Consider the following 20,041-nt stretch of genomic DNA (forward strand, 5'->3'; position numbering starts at 1 on the left):
TTGAAAGTAATACTAACACATGTCTGTTCAATTATGTGACATATATTTAGTTTCATGCATAAACCTCATTTTGATTTTAGGTTATATAACTAAATATATTGGATTTTATAACTGATTTACTCATGTTATATCTAAAACTTATAGATAGCATTTATTTGTTCTTTGTTCCTTCCAATTCCATGGTAAGGGGAATAGCTACTTTAATAATAACTAATAACAGCGAATAATTATTAAGTGCTTACTATGTGCCAAGCATAATACTCAGTTCTTTGCAAGCATTATCTTATTTAATCATCATTACCATCCTATGAGGTGGTTGTTATAAGTACACCCAGTTTAAAGATAAGCAACTGAACTTTGGTGAGTTTCAACGACTTCCAAGGGTCATTCAGTCAGTAACATCAGAACCAGAACTCAAATCTAAGCTGTCTGACCCCAAAGCCAGAATTCTTAAACTCTAGGGTACATTTTAGTCTTTTCCATAGAGAATAAAAACTCAAGGTGCAATTAAGTGCTTCTATTTTGTGTCTCCCTCTTCTCTGAGCCAGTGACTGTCAATGTGCTCTCCCCACCTTAGGTCAATGGTTCACAGATGTTAGTGTGCAAAAATCCTCCTGAGAACCTTATTAAAATCAGAGCCCAAGACTTGGTGTTAAATATGAAGGCTTGACCAAGTGCAGCAGAGACCAGAGAGAAGCAACCCTGATTGGGGCTGAAAGATGGTGGGATCCAGAAAAGGAAAAAGGACTCCTTATAGAATATCTAATATGATGAAGCCTTTGTGAAAAAAATAAAGATGCCATAATGGGAAAACAGGGCAAGAAATAAAGAAGACTAATTAGAAACTCCAGGAAAGCAAAAGGCTATACAGGAAGGAAATGTTATCATAGTATACTACTGTGTGGGCAATATTTACAAATATTGCTATTGTGACCAATAGCCATAGTGTAAGCAGTAATAATCAATTTTTAAAAAAGAGAGAGTAACATCACTATAGCAGGAGGTTGGGAGATGAAAGATGGGTTAGCATAAAAAAATCTAGTCTTCATCTACCATAACAAGAAGTTAGTAGATGATGTTTAAAATTTTCTTAAAAGGAAATAGCAAACAAGAAAGCCATATTATTTAGAGAAATTGAAGTAGCTATAACAGTTTAAAAGAAATTACTTGGGAAGCAGGATGGATGGTGGTGGAGTGGAATATGGTGCGATAGGACAGAATTATTAAAATTTGATACTAGCCAGTTTTTAAAATATGTACATGCATGTGTGTAGGTAGGTAAGTGCATGTGCCTCCTTCTTCTCATGGGACTTGAACAGTTGCTGTGTTTAACTCCTATGCAAGAGTGTAGAACTGACTGTCATTGTTTAAAGTAGACTCCAGCTTCTTGATGCAAGATTTATGTTCTCATACCTATTGTGCCACAGAAGAAACATAAGTGCAAGCCGGAAATAAAACTCACTTGACAAGATTTAGTGTAGGTTGCTGTTTCTCTGAAATATAAGTCCTTACCTCTCTCTGAAGAGAGAAGACAGAAGTAGTTTGCTTAGATTTCCTTAGCTTTCACTGCATAATTTATAATGCATCAATTAAGTTATCCTAAATTAAATGAACATTCTTGCACAAATGATCTCATTTTGAGTAAGCAGCTGAATATGGGGAATCTCTGTTCTTTCAGGCACAGAAGGGACAGAGTTCATTTTTAAGTGCTTTACATTGAGTAAACTGTACTTTCTCAATAGTTCAGAACTGGTAAATAAGTATAATTATTCCTGATGCAAAGAACAGTTTAATAGCTGGATATTAGCTAGAGAAGCCAACAATGAGACTGGCTAATCATTGCTATGACAATCATCTGCTTTATTTTTGTGTGTCTTATAAAACTGTCAAAGTTGAGTGACAAGCTGGAGCTTTGAGAAAATAACTTTTACTAGCCCAGGAGATTTTAGTAGAAAGGGAATGTTAATAGAAAACACCTTATCTCTTTGGACCTGATACTAGATACATTCCAAGGGGAAGGAGACTGGTAAAAAAGATAGTACATAAGACATTTGATCCCCACTCACCTCTCTCTCTCTCTCTCTCTCTCTCTCTTTTTCTCTCTCTCTCTCATCTTCTCCAAGGAAATACTGGTCTTCAGATGAAGAAAGATAAAAACTTCTCTGATGTCCTTGGTCATCCTCAAGACGGACTCTGAGGATGATGTGAAGACTGTGTTTGACCTGTCCTACAATGCGATTTTAATGTCACCTTGACATAATGGGGGAAATTATCAAAAACAAAATGAGTGGGATCAAAGGAAGGGTTGTATATGATGCAACTGAGATGGCTAATTAATATCCACAAGTATTAAATGGCCTCAAGTATATAAGATAAATGACAAAAAGTAAATGTAAGTGCTTTACGTTTATGTACTTGAAATCTTGACTAACAGCCTTGTTAAAGGGAAACCTTTTTATATCATCTTTTACCCTCTTAACTATCTCAGTTTGACATAAGGAGTCAAAATTGTGTCTTGAATACTTATCACACTTCAGTCATTCCAGTAATTTCTGACTTTTGCCATATAATATAGGTCTATTGTTAATTGAATATTTTTCTTTTAATTGATTTACTTTTAAACTTGAGGTTTTGTTCCAAGAGCAAAATAATGGAATTGGTTTTCTATTTAGTGGTATTTGTATCATTCCTCTGTAAAAGCTACAGTAATGAGAAAGAATAACCTTCCCAATTAAGGCCAAACCAACCTGAGATTAAACTCCAGACCTGAAACTTACCAACAAGGTAACAAAACTCAAGTAAATCTCTCTGAGCCTCAGTTTCATGACATGTACAAAAAAGAATAGAGATGTTTTCCTCCCAGCATGGTTACAAGGTCTGAATAAGATAATATTGATATATGGAGAACACCTAAGATATGACAGGTGTTTAGTAACTAAAGACCATTTTCAATGGTGTACTTTCCCTTTGGAGATGGCTTTGCCAATCATCTTGAAGGAGATAACAAAAAGAAAAGTTTCCCTGAATAAATCCCATCTCCCTCACCTTTCCTTTTTCTGAGAAGTGACAAGTGCACTGCCAGCAGCAGCTCTTCCAGAGGCAAAGATCAGACTCTTTTTGCCAAGCTGGAAAAGGATTAAAATGAAGATGCATGTGCCTTCCTCCAGCTGGGGTGGGTAGGGCGAGCAGGACTGATTCAGACCCCCATCCCCACCCACATGCCTCTTAGCCTCTTCCTCTTACTCCTCTTAATTTCTCTTCCACTTTCCCTGAGAAGGAGGAGGAGGAATTGGATTCCTTTTAAACTTGTATAACCTTAATAGACACTGGCCTGTGCTGCTGCCCTATTTCTATTTCCCTGAACAAAAATTAAAAAGCCAGAACCCCCAAATCTAAAATTATTTTTAAAAAAGAAAATCACAATAACCATCTCCTTCCCAGTTTAATTCTTCAATCCTTGTTTTCATGTTATCCCCTCTCTCCCTCTGTCTCAAGCTGACGTACTCTAAAGCTCACAGTGTCACTCAAAGCCATCTTCCACTTCTGAACTCTGGAGCATCCAATCCTTAAGTTCCACATTGGGTTCTACCATTCTAAAGTATACTTATATGTGTACGCATATGGATATGTGGTCTTTTATAACAAAGATGGGCTGCTTCTAATTCTTCCACAGTCCGGCATCCACTTGTTTATTATGCCAGCAGTGATGGTTGGCACTGGTCAGTTCATCCCTTTCTTGGTCTCTCCTGTGATATATTCTGGGACCTAAGTATTTGGACCAAAGTTGGAGTCTATGACAATGGACTAGATTTTCCTTCAGGGAATCTCTAACTTCCTTTAAGGGTATAAAACTGAAACCTTGTCCTCACTGGTACCACATTAGAAAAAGTAAGTGAACTGAGACAGATGCTGCTAGCTGCCCTTCCAGCCTCCCACTGACCCTTCTTGCTAGGAGAAACCTGTTTTTCTTCAAACACTGGGCAGCCATGTGCTTCTGGCCCCTCCCCAACCTCAGTGGTTTCAAAATGTGGTCTCCTCAACAGCAGCACCAGGGAACTTGTGAGAAATGCAAATCATTGCCCCCCTCCCACCTAGTGAATCAGAAACTCTGAGGGTAGGCTTCAGAAATCTGTGCTTTAACACGGCTTGAGAACCCTAGTAATCCAATAATTCTCAATCCTGGCTGTACATTAGAATCACCTGAAGAGCTCTGAAAAATGCCAGTGCTTGAGGACCCCTCCCCAAAATTCTGATTTAATTGTTCTGGGATGGTGCCTAGGCACTGATTTTTTTTAAAAAGCAAAGCCAAGGGTGAGAATCACTGGTCTAACCCAACACATGCTGATTCCATCCTTGCTAGGGAAGGGTTTCAGCATGGACTTGGGATGTAACCCTGGCCAAGGTATAAGGAGATGTGGCAGGGCAGGGGGATGTAGGAGGTTCCAGAGGGATTCTGCTGAAAAAAATTCCTTCATCTTGAAAAGGATCTTAAGATAGTGTATTCCTCCTTCTGTTCTTGGCTAATGCTTGCAGCTCAGGGGAAAGTCAGAACCAGGGCCCTTCTGCCATGACCTACTGAATCCAACCCTGAAACTGATTACCTCAACCTTTCTTTTGTGACATAAATGTTCTTATAGCTTACACCATTTTAGCTGGGCATATTTGTAGATAAAAGCATCCTGACAGGTACACTAACTGATCTGAACCTAATAATACATTGTGTTTAATTTTGTGTTTCAGATGAATAAAAAGGTGATCATCAATATTCCCAGGATTCCAAAATGCAAGAGTTTTAAAAAGAAGACATTGGAAATGAAGCTTCCCTTTGCATTGAAAAACATTCTAATAGTCATATTTCAGTAACTTTTTTTAAAGAGTAAGTATAAAATAATGTTATATGTTAGTGGTGAAAAACCAGTGCTATTAGGTTAATCTACAATCCTACATTTTCTAGAATTTTCCAGAATTCTATAATTCTAAAATAATCTTAGAAAATGAAAAGTCAGTTACTGTGCTCTTCAGCTCATGCAAAGCCTACTTACAGGACTTCAGGCACCTATTTTGCCATTTTGTGTCATTACACTTAAATGACTGATTTTCTGAAATGTAAATACACCCTGTGAAATGTGGTTGCTCAAACCCAAAGCTACCAACAGTAGCTTTGAAGTAGCAGCTGAAGTAACATTCAGCTGCAAGTAGGGTACATGCTGTTCAAGTAAAGCTGGTATTTCCCTTGCTGTTTTGTTTTGTTTTCTGTCTCTTTGTTTTGCTTTTGCAAATTCTCCCTGAGAAATTGGAAGACCATCTAGACAGGTGGAAGAAATCGGCCGTTCTTTAAGTCTCTTTCCCATATCTCACAAGAACAAGCATCCTTGCTTGAAGATGCCCAGCTCTCCACCTGTGCATGTATTTTTGTCTGGCTTTCTTCTGCCCCTAGCCTTTTCTCCTTTTTACCAGCATCTCCCCCTCCCTCCCACGAACATCCAAGTCTTCCCATCCCCCTTAAAATGTTCCCTTGCCGAGTTCTCTCTCGAGCTACTATACTCTGAATACCCCCTCACTGCTAAACTGGAAAGAAATATCTATCTCGGTGGCGGTCAGAGCATGGGCCCACACCAGCAGCGGCAGCATCAACTGGTCTCGCAGACAGAATAACAACCTTCAAAGATGTCCACATCCTAATTCCTGGACTCTGTGACTATGTTACATTACATAGCAAAAGGGTCTTTGCAAACATAATTAAGGTTAAGGACCTTGAGATTGGGGAGATTACCTGGATTATCCAGGTGGGCACACCCTAATCATACGAATCCTTAAAATCAGAGGACCTTTCCCAGAGTGGGAAGAGGGGAGATGTGACAATGAAAGAATGATCAAAGAGACGCAACAATGCTGGCTTTAGAGATGGAGGAAGGAGGGCCATGAGGCAAGGAATGTGAAAGGCCCCTAGGAGCTGGAAAAGACAAGGAAATAGATTCACCCCCAAGGCCTCCAGAACTGTTAGGTACGAACTTTGCGTTGTTCGAAAACACTAAGTTTGTAATCATTTGTTGCACCATCAATAGAAAGCACATATACCTGGGAACTTGTTAGAAATGAAAATTCTTGGGCCCTACCCTAGACGTACTGAACCAGAAACTCTAGGAGAGGGCCCAGCAATCTGTGTCTTAACAAGGCTTCCAGATGATCATGAAGCTTGGACAACACCTTCCTGCCTCCACTTCCTCACCTCCCATCTGTCATTCCACTGAAATCTGATTTAACCCCCACCGACTGTACCCGGTCTTGAATCACCTAGTTGCCTATTGGAATCATTTGTCTTTAGTCTTTGTACAATCTGAGCTTTAATCGTCATTGAGACTAGTTGCCATTCCCTTTCTGAATTCACTGTCTCCTGGCTTCCAAGACATCCCTCCTACATGTCTCCTTTCATCACATGTCACTTCTTCACCTTCACTTCTTTTCTATGGCTCTTCCTTTACCCATCCCTTGTGTATGGGCTTTGCTTGCACTGTATCTGCATCCTCTTCTCTTTTCCCTCTGGTTCCCTCTCCCTGGGCAATCTCAGCCACTCTCAGGGGATCCTTCAACCAAGCCCTAATGACTCCAGTCCCCATCTCCAGCACCAGTCTCTCCTGTGCTCCAATCCTGAATTTCATATTGCCTTCTACATCTCTACCTGTATGCCTGTAGGAGCTTCAAATTCAATATATCCTCCTTCCCCACCCAACTTTACTCCCACAAACCTGCTCCTTCTCTTGCACCTCTCGTATTATGCCGATATCAGCCATTCCATTGTCCGATCATCCATGACTCTCTTTTACCCTTACCTTTCAAACAATTGTTCAAAAATCATTTCAATTCTATTTTTTAAAATATCTTTGAACCTTATCCCTTCTCCTCTGGGTCACTGGGCAACAGCCCTACTTCAGTGTTTCTCAAAGAGCAATTTCAAACGGTGCACCAGAATCACATATGCAACTTGTCAAAATTCCTAGAGTCCAACCTAGACTCACCTGAATCAGACCTTCAGTGGGCCAGGGGCCTGGGAATCTGCATTTTAAGTAAATAACCAAATTGGTTTTTATGCTACCAAATTTTAAGAACCACTGCCTTAGGTCAACTTTAAACTGCTGACCTGAACTCTATTCCTTGGGCTTTGTATTCATCTTTCTCTTCCTGCAAAACAAATTGCCACCACTTTAGTGGCTTAAACACACACACATATATTATCTCACAGTTTCTGTGGTTCAAGAGCCCAGACATGGCTTAGTCGATTCTCTACTCAGGGTCTCTCAAGACTGCAGTTAAGGTATTGGCTGAGCTGCATTCTCATCCGGAGGCTAAACTAGGAAGAAACTGTTTCCAAGCTCATTTAGGTTGTGAGCAGAATTCATTTTCTTGAGATGTATGACGAGGACACTGGCTTCTTACTAACTACCAGCTGGAGCTTGCCTTCAGGTTCTAGAAGCCACCTGCAGTTCCCTGCCACTTGCAGTTCAAGCAGTAATAAAAGAGGAAATTTTGTCTTTCTCACGTAGATGTTCTGTTGACATCAAATAATGGAGATTTTCTTTTTGAAGATGCTGTGAATCTATATTTCAACTGAGTTGCCTAGTCGTTAAATGATTTAAATATTAGAAATAAGCCAAATCCCAATATTATAAAAATATTACTTTCAAAGTCTGTAACACTCTGTATAAGACTCTCAGAGGTGTTTGTTAAAAGTGCACCTTCTGGAACTCCACCCCACCCCCCCTAGATTTCTTATTCAGTAAGTCATTTTTAACAAGCACACCCACTGAATCTAATTCAGATGATCTAAGGATCGTGCTTTGTAACCACTACTCTATAAAATATAATGAAAAATAAACACATGTAGGTTTCAATGTCTTATTTTTGATTACAAACAAAATCTTCTAACAGAGTTATAAAATTACATGCAAGAGAAAAAAATCCTTCAGTTACACTAGTGATGATTTATCTACGTCCAAAATTATGCAAAAATGAATAGCTCAAATCAACAACATAATTTAACAAATCTAAGATATTCTATGATGATAAATCACTACCTAATATTTATGAAATTAATCTGAATTGTAACAATAAAATTCCACTAAATTTAATTAGCTGAAAAAATTTCAACCAGTTTTATATAAATCTTCCAATAAGGAATCAGTTCAATCTTTTCTTTGCTCAATAACAATACTTTTATTTTTACAGTTTTCTATTTCTTATTCAGAACAACTTTTGGTTGTGAGCAGGGCCTAACTGAGGCAACACAATGCAGTATAAATCTATCAATCACCAAACATCAGTGGGAAAAAAAGCCTATAAAATCATGTTTTAAATTAATCCAGCCCTGTTTGTCTTTGAATATCTCTTAGTTTTTGTAGAAGACAGATTATGGATTATTGGAAAATAAATTCATGTTTAGTTTACTATCCTGCACTAAAATATCCAAAAGCAGGATTTTTTTTCTGCTCTGCCTACATGGGAATTTCTATGTGATACATTTAGTGAATACAGCACTAACCTACAAGCTAGAGGCACAGCTTCTATCGTCTCTTTGTATTCCATTATCAGTCTCTAGTGAAGGATCATGCAATAATTTAGGATTCTTCCCCACAGTAAATCCAACTAATTCAGGTAATATGGTAACTTTCCTCACCACTTCCATCCCAAATTATCTAAATTAGCTGTGTGATTGTTCCCTAATACACCAATCTGTGGTGGAACCTTTCATTTGGTTTCCTGTGCTTTGGGTAATTCAATTCAGCACATCTAGATCAAGTAGCCAATAAGTACCAGACACTGAGGGGGATGAAAATATATACAAGACAGCAGCCCTCAGTAGCCTGGAAGAGAGAAAAGGCATGACAACAGATAACCAATATGCATGTGGTATAATGTAAAAAGTGGTAAATTCCTCAGAGCTATTACAAAGTTCAGAATACAAGTTCAGAATTTGGCTTCATTTTATTTATTATTCAGACCTAGGGTGCCTAGGTCTGAAATTTCTAGGCACCCTAGGTGTCTGACAGAATCCACCGAGACCTGAGACTTGCTAACAGAAGCATCTACTATGCACTCACTGGGTGAACCGACGCCCAGCTTGGGTCACTCACATTTGCCTCTCACTTGTCCTCCTGTCACCTGCACAAAAGACTAGTGCTGTTCGACAGCCGGCTGCCAGATATGTGGGGGCCCCAGACAACTCTAAGGAGTATTTCGAGGTGCGATGGCCATGGTAGGTGTACTGTGGCTTTGAACTTATCAGCTACTATCTATGTCAGGCTATGATGCAAAACTAATCCCCAGTTCTGCAAAAGCCATTAAATTAAAATGATCAAAAGCTGTCAAGGAGCTAATGAATTTGCTTTCTCCAGTCTTGGCAGACATTTTCTTTACATGATTTAATCATGTCACTCCTGTGTGTTATTACACCTTCAGTTCAATTTTTAAGAATTTTTTTTTAATTTATTTATTTTATTTATGGCTGTGTTGGGTGTTCGTTTCTCTGCGAGGGCTTTCTCCAGTTGCGGCAAGCGGGGGCCACTCTTCATCGCGGTGCGCGGGCCTCTCACTATCGCGGCCTCTCTTGTTGTGGAGCACAGGTTCCAGACGCGCAGGCTCAGTAATTGTGGCTCACGGGCCCAGCCGCTCCGCGGCATGTGGGATCCTCCCAGACCAGGGCCCGAACCCGTGTCCTCTGCATTGGCAGGCAGATTCTCAACCACTGCACCACCAGGGAAGCCCCAGTTCAATTTTTAGAAAAAGAAGTTGGTACTAAGTTTTCAAGAAAATTATTCCAAAATCATCCCAAGTTTCTTTTCAGGTCTTTGTTAAAAACATCATCTGATTTCAGAGTGTTATCAAAAATAACTGGCAGCACCAGACCACCGTTCCCTCTCCTGGATGAAATATTAAAAGATGACTGTTATGCACAGCAGTTCCTTACAATAGTCAATTCTCAGTGATTATTTTGAGGAGAAGGAAGAGTGACTTCACCAAGTGAGAATGCTGCAGCCAGCAGTCTACAAAGCTTGGATATGGGAGGTAGGGGTGGGCGTGGGTGTGGTGAAGGAATTTTGGAACAATCAGTCTTTTATACAGTGAATAACTGAAAAGTATGTCAATAAAAATACGGAGAAAATGCATACATATTACACAGTCTCCTTTCGGGACATTCTGCCTATTTGTCTGGCTCTGGGTTTTTAACTTTAGAGCAGCACCAGAGAGGAGCCTTGAGAGGCAGCGAACCGCGCTGAGGACAGTAGCATACAGAGAAAGGAAAGAGATGAAGTCTTTTTGCTAATTAAAATTTTCTCTCCTCTGTTTTCAAATTTTTCTATAATGGAGTAATAAACCGTACTCCACTGAAAACTTATAGTGGAAAAAATTTAGAATATTTCTGTGCACATCCGATGACAAATTAAATATGAAAATGTGTGGGGAAGTATAAGATAAATAAGGAAATTTATGGAAAGTTTCACCCAAAGTAGATTATGTTTCCTCCTCTCCTGATTATAGACTGTAGCTCTCCAATCTTTTGGTGACTACACGACAACATGACATTAAAATTTAGCTGTTTTTTTCTATAATATAAGCATGAGAAACAGAAGAATTACATGACATATCATACCCCCAAAGTCCATGCATTAGGAGATAAATAAAATGTCTTTAATAAAATACCCTACAGTCCCTAAAAATAATTACATCTTGCTCTAATTTTTTTTAATTAATGAAAGTATCAAATAATATTGATGTAGTGAAACTTCAGGAGTTGGTGGTTTTCCTTTTTCACTTGTTAATTATTTGACACCATGAACAATCAACTTCTCCATTAATTAAAATCAGAACATCTTTTATGTGATCTTTTTTATGAAATGAGGTTTTTCTTTTAGTGTCATATTTTCATTTAGTACTATGGTGTTTTGTTTAAAAAATCATATATTTTCATGTTTAAAATATATACATATATTTTTAGACAATATATTTTTCATTTTCAAAAATCTTTCTGATTTTCCTATTAGAAAAATTAAAAAGATATTCCTTAAGAGTTCAAGGGCTCTATTATCATTTTTTAAAGGACATATTTTGTTCAGCTTAGTGCAGTCAGTTGAGTATGTTGTTAGAGCAGTAAACTTGAAATAGATGCAAATAACAGGCATCTTACAATTTCATTTAAATTTGTCTCTTTTTAGATCTCATTTTGAGTATATGTGACCTCGAGAAATAATAGCCAATCAGCCCTCTGTTAACTTTGACAACAGATTTGCTTTCTTATAACTTTAAAGGTATTTTAACTGAAGTTTGGGCACCTTTTCAAAAGGACAAATTCTGCAGACACTTAACCATTGGAAGGAAGCCTGGACTTCAAAAAACACTTTGAGTTGTATATATGGATTCTTTACTTCTAGTTACTTTTTATAAAAATAAGAAAAAATTATGTATTTATTGGAAAACTATTAAGTCCCAAGTCATATATACAGTTAAGTAACAACACAAAAAACATAACAAATACATATATACATAAATGTAATATATGTATGTATGCATATAACGTGTCTATGTCTGCATCGTTATCTTTCTATCTTTCTCTATACATAATAGGTCTTATGAGAATCATCATGTCCAGTTTTTTTTTTTTAATTTTATTTATTTATTTTTGTCTGTGTTGGGTCTTCGTTTCTGTGCGAGGGCTTTCTCTAGTTGCAGCAAGCGGAGGCAACTCTTCATCGTGGTGTGCAGGCCTCTCACTATCGCGGCCTCTCTTGTTGCGCAGCACAGGCTCCAGACGCGCAGGCTCAGCAATTGTGGCTCACGGGCCTAGTTGCTCCGCGGCATGTGGGATCTTCCCAGACCAGGGCTCGAACCCGTGTCCCCTGCAGGCGGATTCTCAACCACTGCGCCACCAGGGAAGCCCCATGTGTCCAGTTTTTTAATGATGACGTTTATTTGAAGCTATCAAGCAAACTATCTTTAAGAGTTCATTCACGATTTCGAATTCAGAAAAAGAAGCAAAACCCATCAAGAAAAAGCAACTTGAGAAGTATAGAAATTAGGGCCAAACAGGTTGTACAATCTATTTCCTCTAAAAATAATCAACAGAAGGTCTGGCAGCCTGTCTTAGTTATCAGCAGCTTCCCTTCATTAAATCTAATTGCTATGCAGAGGCCATTTCAATTGATGCATGCAGAAAGCAATTTCAAGTCCATGATGGTGGCCTCCAGCCTCTCTGGGGAGTAGATAGTCCATTGTGCTCCTTTTTAATGTTCTTCGTAGTATGGGAAGGAAGTTGAGCTTACTAATGCCTGTCCATTCTGTGACCATCACTTGGCCTGAACCTGTCGATAAGTTTATCAAGAGGATTTGCAGTACATTTGGAATTGTGAAATGCAAATGATTTTACTAGAGAGAGAGAGAGAGAGAGAAGAAAAATGAATGAATGAATGAGTGGCAGAACTATGGTGCCTGAGCTTTGGCTTGAGGACCACACTGCATGATTTCAACCCTGGCTCAACCTCTTATTCTCTGTTCAACCATGGACAAGCTACTTAATTTAGTGTCCATGTCTGTAAAATGTGGAAGAGAGTAGCACGTCTTCTTGTTGTGGGGATTAAATGAGTTAATGCATGTTAGCTGTTTTCTCTGTTTTAATAAAAATCCTCAATTCAAGCTGGCAAAATTAAACAGAATTATGTCCTATTTCACAAAAATTTAGTCTTTTTGTGATTTATTCATTCGTTCATTCATCTGTTTCATATTCTCTGATTTAAGCCTCTTTTGCTTATGAAAGTGACAAAATCTTATCAAGTGAGCCAAATGCTTGAGGTTTCTAAATGTTTTAGGGTAAATCTAGATGATAAATAACACTAGCCACTGCAAAATAACCGGCACAATAGGAATATAGGTATCTTTTGTGTTGTGGTAGAAGGACAATTTTAAAAATCACTTAAAAATACATTATCATTGAAATACATTTATCTTTTAAAAGGAAATAATGACATCAGATGTAGACTTGGATTTATATTCACTAGGAATAGAAAACATCACATGTGATTAAACTCATTTATTAAGAGCCTACCTATATGTATGCTGTGTTGAAGCAAAATACTTTGTATGTTAAAGTGTTCTAATAATAATTATCATTGATCAAGTGCCTACTATGTGGCAGGCACTTTATATTTGCCATTTTATTAATCCTCACAATAACACAGTGGTACAGATATTATTCCCTGTTTACAGAAACAGAGAGGTTAAATCATACAGTTACTAAGGAGGAGGGAACATGTGCGAGCTCAAGTCTAAAGTACAGGTTTTTCCTTGCTTGTTATGTTATGTGGCTTTTATCCTTATAATTTAAGATATTTCTCTCTAACCAGATATCATTATCTAGTCTCATATAATTATATCCTTACCTCCCCTTTCAAAATGTAAGGTGTTTGAGGGTATAAACAATGTTTTTAATATGCAGCCCTAATGCATAGTTTATAAGACTTACGGGTACACAATACAATGTTTTCTTCTCCCATCTCTCTAAACTTGATATCTTTAGACTGGTAGAACATCTTTCAATCAGTGGCCCCTTTGATTACCATTAGGGATGTTTACATATGCCATATCTTGCTCTGGTACAGGGGTAGAATTTTGTAATCCTCTGATTGCTCGAAAGCGGTGTGTCCATAAGTAGAAATGATGATTTTAGAACCAGCACATGACTCCATGTTCTTTTTTCCCTGCCTCAGCACTTGTGAAATCATGGGTGGAGATGGTACCTTCCACCCCTGGGTTTCTGAGTAACTATGGTGCCGACTTGCAATGAACATATTGAGTGAGCAAGATCCAAACATGGTTATTGTGAGCCACTGAGAGTTTGGAGTTGGTCGTTAACACAGCATAACCTGGTTTGCACTGATACAGCATCTTAGAATCTGATCAATAAGGCATTTACCTTAAGATTCCAATTCAACATAGAAGAGAATAAAGGAAAGAAAGTTTACTACAGCTTTTTATAACAATTTACAAGGTGACAGTCCACAGAATTAGCCTTCATCTTCCTTAAGTTGTATTCTTTAGCCTTTTTCCCCTTTGTGCTACTGAGGCATGAGTATGAGGGTGAGATTGGGAAGACACTGTTGACATTATACAGAAGCCATTCTCCTAAGCGACTCAGTGTACTAAACAACATGATCTGATATTTATTTTTTGTTGTAAGTGAATCCAAGGTTGACAGAAGTCCCAGCTAAGGTACATTCTCTGTTCTGTCGCAGTGAATATGAGAGGTACCTCAAACGTGTGGAATGCATTTTTACTGGGCTCAGGGATTAAATATTGTGCTGTATGCCTTCTCACACCCTGAATAACTAACTAAATTATTCTTATAACTATGAATTGCAATAAATCATCTCACTGAGTTTAACTTTGTGACATCTTTCATTATCAGAAGAATATTTTTAAATCCCCACAAATTTCAGTGAGAAATGAAATATTTTGTTATATCTTGAAAAGGTTATGAATAGCTTTTGGTACGACAGCAAAATTCTCCAGATTCTATGTTCTGAATTTGAAATTTTCATTATATTTTCATTGCACTGAAACTAAATGAAAGCTGATCTTATCATAGAAAAAGAATTGCATTCTATTGTAGGAACTATTCTCGTAATTCCAATTTATTGTAATATCAGAGGCCAACAGAAAAACAGCAAAGTAAAGATTTATTAGAAAGAAAAATATGATTATCAAGACAAATAGCACTTTTTATAAGTTGGCCATTTCAAGCTACTTAAAGATCTCACAATAGAAATATTCACTTAACAACCGTGAAGTTGCTTTGGAAAGTCCTAATAGCTTGATGAATAATGTATTCTCTAAGTACTTTCAACTTTATTTATATATTCCCCACCTTGTTTCATAAAAATCTCAAGGTGGTCTGCAGGAATGCATACAGAGCAATGGGATTAAAAGAAGAAATGAGGAAACGGGGTCTATGAAACACAAATGTCTGGAAATAAGACAGGGATCAGACTAGTCCATAAGGTAAAACAGTAATTTACAAGATGCACATGCCCTATGTAATAAGTCACTCCTCATATGTATATGTATAACTGATTCACTTTGTTATAAAGCAGAAACTAACACACCATTGTAAAGCAATTATACTCCAATAAAGATGTTAAAAATAATAATAATAATAAGTCACTCTTCATATGTAATAAAATGAGCCACCTGTTTCTAAACAGCAGAAAATCACACCTCAAATGTCTCTTCCTCCTGTGGTACACAGTTGTCTCCACTGCTCAGACTTTCCTACAAAGAATGATTAACTTGTTTTACCAACACAATGTACTGGACACGACCACCAGAACTCTTTCACTGGATTTTTCCCAGAACCTTTGGAATCGAAATTTTTCCAGTATTTTACTTCTACCACGGCAACTTCTCACTGCTTTTCGAAACCTCATTTAACAAAACATAGAGATTAAGGCAATAGCTTTTTGGCAGGTTAATCGCATTTCAAATTAGGAAGAGGAATTTCTTCTTTTCACTATATTTTCTTAGATGGTTAATTTACATTACAAAATTACACCTTCATCTTTCTGCCTTACAACTCATCTGCAAGAATCCCATAGTGTTCAACATTCTCCTTAAATTCCACAGTATCCCCTCCTCCTGCTCAGGGCCATCAAGGTCACTGCTGCCATCAGAAGGATCCTCTAGGATTGGCACAAGTGTGACTCTATCCAGGTAGGATCTCATGCCTGTGCAGTACCACCTCCATCTAATCTTACTATCAGAGCCTGTATTAAAGCATTTGAATTGCAACTTATAAACATCTCTAGCATGACATTGGTACAACAGTACTGTAAACACTAATCAAACTAATTCAGTGCCTAATTTTATTTGCTCCTGCTAAATGGTTCATATGATATGGCGACCTTAAAGGCAGCCTTCTCATACACTTTACACGGGGAGTAAAGTGTACGAGAAGTCTAAATTTACACGGGGCAGAGGTAATCACTCCCAAATGCAATTATCTCGTTATCACCAAATTTATATGTGGAGAACTCGATTAGGACCAGCACACTTTCCATCTTTAATTTCTTGCTGTCCTTATTTGCTTGTTCTTTTTAAACAGCTATTACTGACAAAGTAAAAAGATTAACGTTTTCCTGCTTGTCAGTGCTGCCAAACAACAAGGTCTGGTAAACAAAACAAGGACAAGCACTCCTATTATTTTTGTTTTCAGTTTTCCCAAATGCAAAACTGGTACAATATAAAGACCAATTCTCTACTACCCTGGGGCATTAATTATCAAGATAGTGATCATCAAGCTCAAGGAAATTCCCATAAAAGTCTTTGTATAAATACAAACCATTTTTCTCTTCCACACTTGAACACACACACTCTTCTTAGGTTCACTGAACTAGAATACAAGGTATCAACTTCACCATTTATTATGATAGAGTTGCCTGTGGTTATTCTGTCTGCCTGAGAGTGCAACCAGATTTGAGTTGCAAAACTGACCTCTAACAAGCCTTTATAGATTGATTTAGTGTTGGCTGAATATTCATAGACGCAAAGCGCTATCCACAATATGAGAGAGGACTGCCTTCCTCTGGGAATTTGCGATCAATTGAGCTAAATATCAAAATGACTTCTTTTATGTTTCCTTAATCCAAAATATTAAATAGATGCTACGAGACTAGCATTGCTTTTCAGATGTATATCAATCTATCCATACTGAGTCAGGATTTATTTCTTAAAAGAAACAGTACTAATTTTTAATGGAAGTAGAAGTATGTTATAGTTAAAAGGATATAAAATGAACAAAATATTTTTTAACAATGCCACAAAAAATAAAATCATATATTTAAACTGTATTTTAAGCAAAAGGCATTTTAATAATAAAAAAACCAAAAATAATTTTATATGTTAGAGATAAAAGGTATAATATCAGTACTACCTAACATTGTCTGAATTGACTGAAAAGCCTTGATATCTTGCTGCCCTACAAGAGGTCAACCCCAGGCACCCTCTTGAAAGCGTCCTTAAGTCAGCACCTTAGGAATTTCTCCAGACTCCACCTGCATTGGATGTTCCAGGTAATCTTGCCCTGTTTTGGTGAAAATCACACACCTGAGATTTCTCCTCAATGCCACCTTCTACCCAGCTTCCATCCTTCAGAGCGACACTTCAGTTCTGTCTGCTAGGCTTTTGGTGGGCTTTGCCCTGGACTAGCTTCCTGATCTCCCCTGCCTCCTTACTTTGCAGATTTCATGAAAAAAAGGCAACCCATGCCTTGCCCCTAAGCTCCTTCGCATTTGGAAGAGGCTCCAGACAGAAATGAAAAGGCCTTGAATAAGTAGGGACACACTCAGAAGATCAGGGCACATTTTGAGATCTTTAGCATCAAAGATCTTGGGATTTTATCAACCCAACGACAAGCCTGATGAGGAGGAGCTAAGTCATTCCAGAGAAAAAGCCACAAGGATTCTTCTTTCTCTGGAAGCCACAGAAATGGTTCCTAATCGGTGTGTCTCTGGCCCTGACTTCTGACTATGAACCAAAGTCCAGCCTGTCATGGATGCAAAGGCAAACTTGACCTTTGCTTGGGACCATCCCTCAGCCCACCTGGTTTGGTCATGCGTGTTGGTCAATGACCAAGGAACTGCTCCCTCCAGAGGCCTTCTTGTCCAAACACATTTTTTTTGCTCAAGCCTTATGCATGACTTGCCACTAACTTTGCCTCACAATCTGCAGCCCTGGCTCAGGCATCTGATGATCTGATGCTTTATCACCCAGACTAAAGGCAACATTTCCAAGAATAACTTATTGGATTGAAGATGTCTCCCAGCATTTTTACATGATAACTAAGCATTTTTATGATTCATGCTGTTATTGCCAAATTTATTTGAAAAAAAATCAAAATGCTTAGTAACTTTAGAAATAGGTCTCTTCCTAAAATGAAAGTTCCTCTTTCTTAGAGTACACATGAGAGGCCAACAAAAATGACTTTCAGAGACATCCAATATCAAGGAGGCTTTTCTTCCAAATGTTCACTATACTATCAAAGCCAGGTTCCTTAAATCAAAATCTGGCTAAATAAAAAAAAAGTTACCAAGAATAAAAAACAATGCCTGTATTATAAATACTTAATCAATGACACCATTGATAAACCAACCAGAACTACATTAAGATGCTTCATGACTCATTGTTTAAACACAACATCCTCAAGAATACTCCTACCCATTCAAACTTTAAAGTAGAATCTAATAACAAATAAATCTTCTAACACTGATAAAGTAACATCTACTAATATTCCAAACTAGATGTTAATATCCAAACACTCTTTAAATACCCAGACATATTCATCACTTGGTTGAAAAGAATGGAAGATTAACTCACGCAATTAACCCAGCAGCGGGCCTCTCTCAGACAGCTGGAAAAATGGAGCATGCCAGCGTGTCAAACCTGCTACTCATCCAGTTCTAACAGATTAAGATGAAGCAGTGTCAGAGAGGGAATGAGGTGACAGGTAATGTGGAACAGAGGTACATGGGTAAACAACTCCCACAAAGATCCACATCATCTTTGATGCCAAAATGCCACGTAGAGATGCAAGACTGAAAAATGACCTCCTCTCTCTAATCTCGGGTTGTTATTGCGCCAGTATATTCCAAGATGGAAAACAACCTTTATATGTTATCCCTAAATAAAACGTTTCAATCACATAGTCAAAAACGTTCTTTAAAGGATTCTGAAACTGTAGTATGATATGTGACTAAAGCAGTATCCTTTTTATTTCCGTTCACACAATGGACAGACATTTATCGGAGAGGACTCTATTACCAGGCTGACTTACCCCAGCCACGTAAATTCTGTTCCCAGGGCTCCCTCTTTCTGAATGCCTCATTGTCTAGAAAGTGCTTTTTCTGCCCCCAAAACCTTGCTTGTTGCTAACCAATTGCAAAAACTTATGATGACCACAAGAAAGAAATCAAGACTCCAAAAGAGAAATCAATGAATAGAAGCCAAGTCTCCAAAGATAAGGAAGGAGAAATGTTCAACAAACACATGGAGTAATTTTCAGTCTTACTAATTATCACAGAAATGTACATGAAAATAACAATAGAGTACCATTCAGCATACATTAAATTAGAAAAAAAAAGGAAAATTCTCAGCGCTATCAATGTGGCATAACACAGAAATATACTGCTGTGAAAATAATGATGTAGTAACTAGATTTTACTATTTTGGAATGTTATATGGTATTGTATATCCAGAATCATAAAAGTATCCTTACACTTTGACGCAGTAATTAGAGAACTTATCTTAAAAAAAACTCTCAGGCATAAAAATAATACATGCATGAAGATATTTATTACACATTTATCCATTCTTCTCCTGAGTTCAGTGAGCTTTTATGACCATTACTTTGAACTCTTTAGCAGGCAGATTGCTTCTCTCCATTTCATTCCTTTTCTGAGGTTTTTGTCTCGACTGGAACATATTCCTCTGTCTCCTCGATCTGCCTAATTTTCTGTTCGTTTCTATGTATTAGCTATATCAGCTCTCTCTCCCAGTCTTGAAGAAATGGCCTTATTTAGGAGATGTCCCATGGGGCTCTAAAAGCACAGTCCTGCCTGGCCACCAGAGCCAAAGGCTGTCCCCTCTGTGGGCTGAGTGCACCCTGCTCTTGTGGCAGGACTGCAGCTGCCGTGGCGCACTGGTGGGCAGGGCTGGCCCCTGGGATGGCTGCAGGGCCCAGAGGCAGCTGCCATGGGGTACTGGTGGGCAGTGCTTAGCTTGACTGGTCGTGAGGCCCGGCCGAGGCACAGGGACAGATGAGGCGCTCAGCAGGCTGTGCCCGCTCGCTCTAACAGGTTAGATGGAGAATTCCAAATTGGTGCCCACCAGCACCAGTATTAGCAAGGTAGCCTGAGATGACATAATTGGCTCCTGTCGGTGTCTCAGTCCCCAGGGAGCATCTCAACTGGTTCCTGCGTCTCTGGCAGACGCTTCAAGATTAGTACGT

General features: G+C 38.3%; 1 protein-coding gene across 1 annotated transcript in view; it reads right to left on the reverse strand.

Moving 5' to 3' along the window:
* The window catches only part of SLC35F1 (solute carrier family 35 member F1), a 399,640-nt gene that overhangs the window by 247,242 nt on the left and 132,357 nt on the right, over positions 1-20,041 (reverse strand). The window lies entirely within an intron of this gene.

Source organism: Balaenoptera musculus, chromosome 12, assembly GCF_009873245.2.
Source record: "Balaenoptera musculus isolate JJ_BM4_2016_0621 chromosome 12, mBalMus1.pri.v3, whole genome shotgun sequence".
Classification (NCBI taxonomy): domain Eukaryota; kingdom Metazoa; phylum Chordata; class Mammalia; order Artiodactyla; family Balaenopteridae; genus Balaenoptera; species Balaenoptera musculus.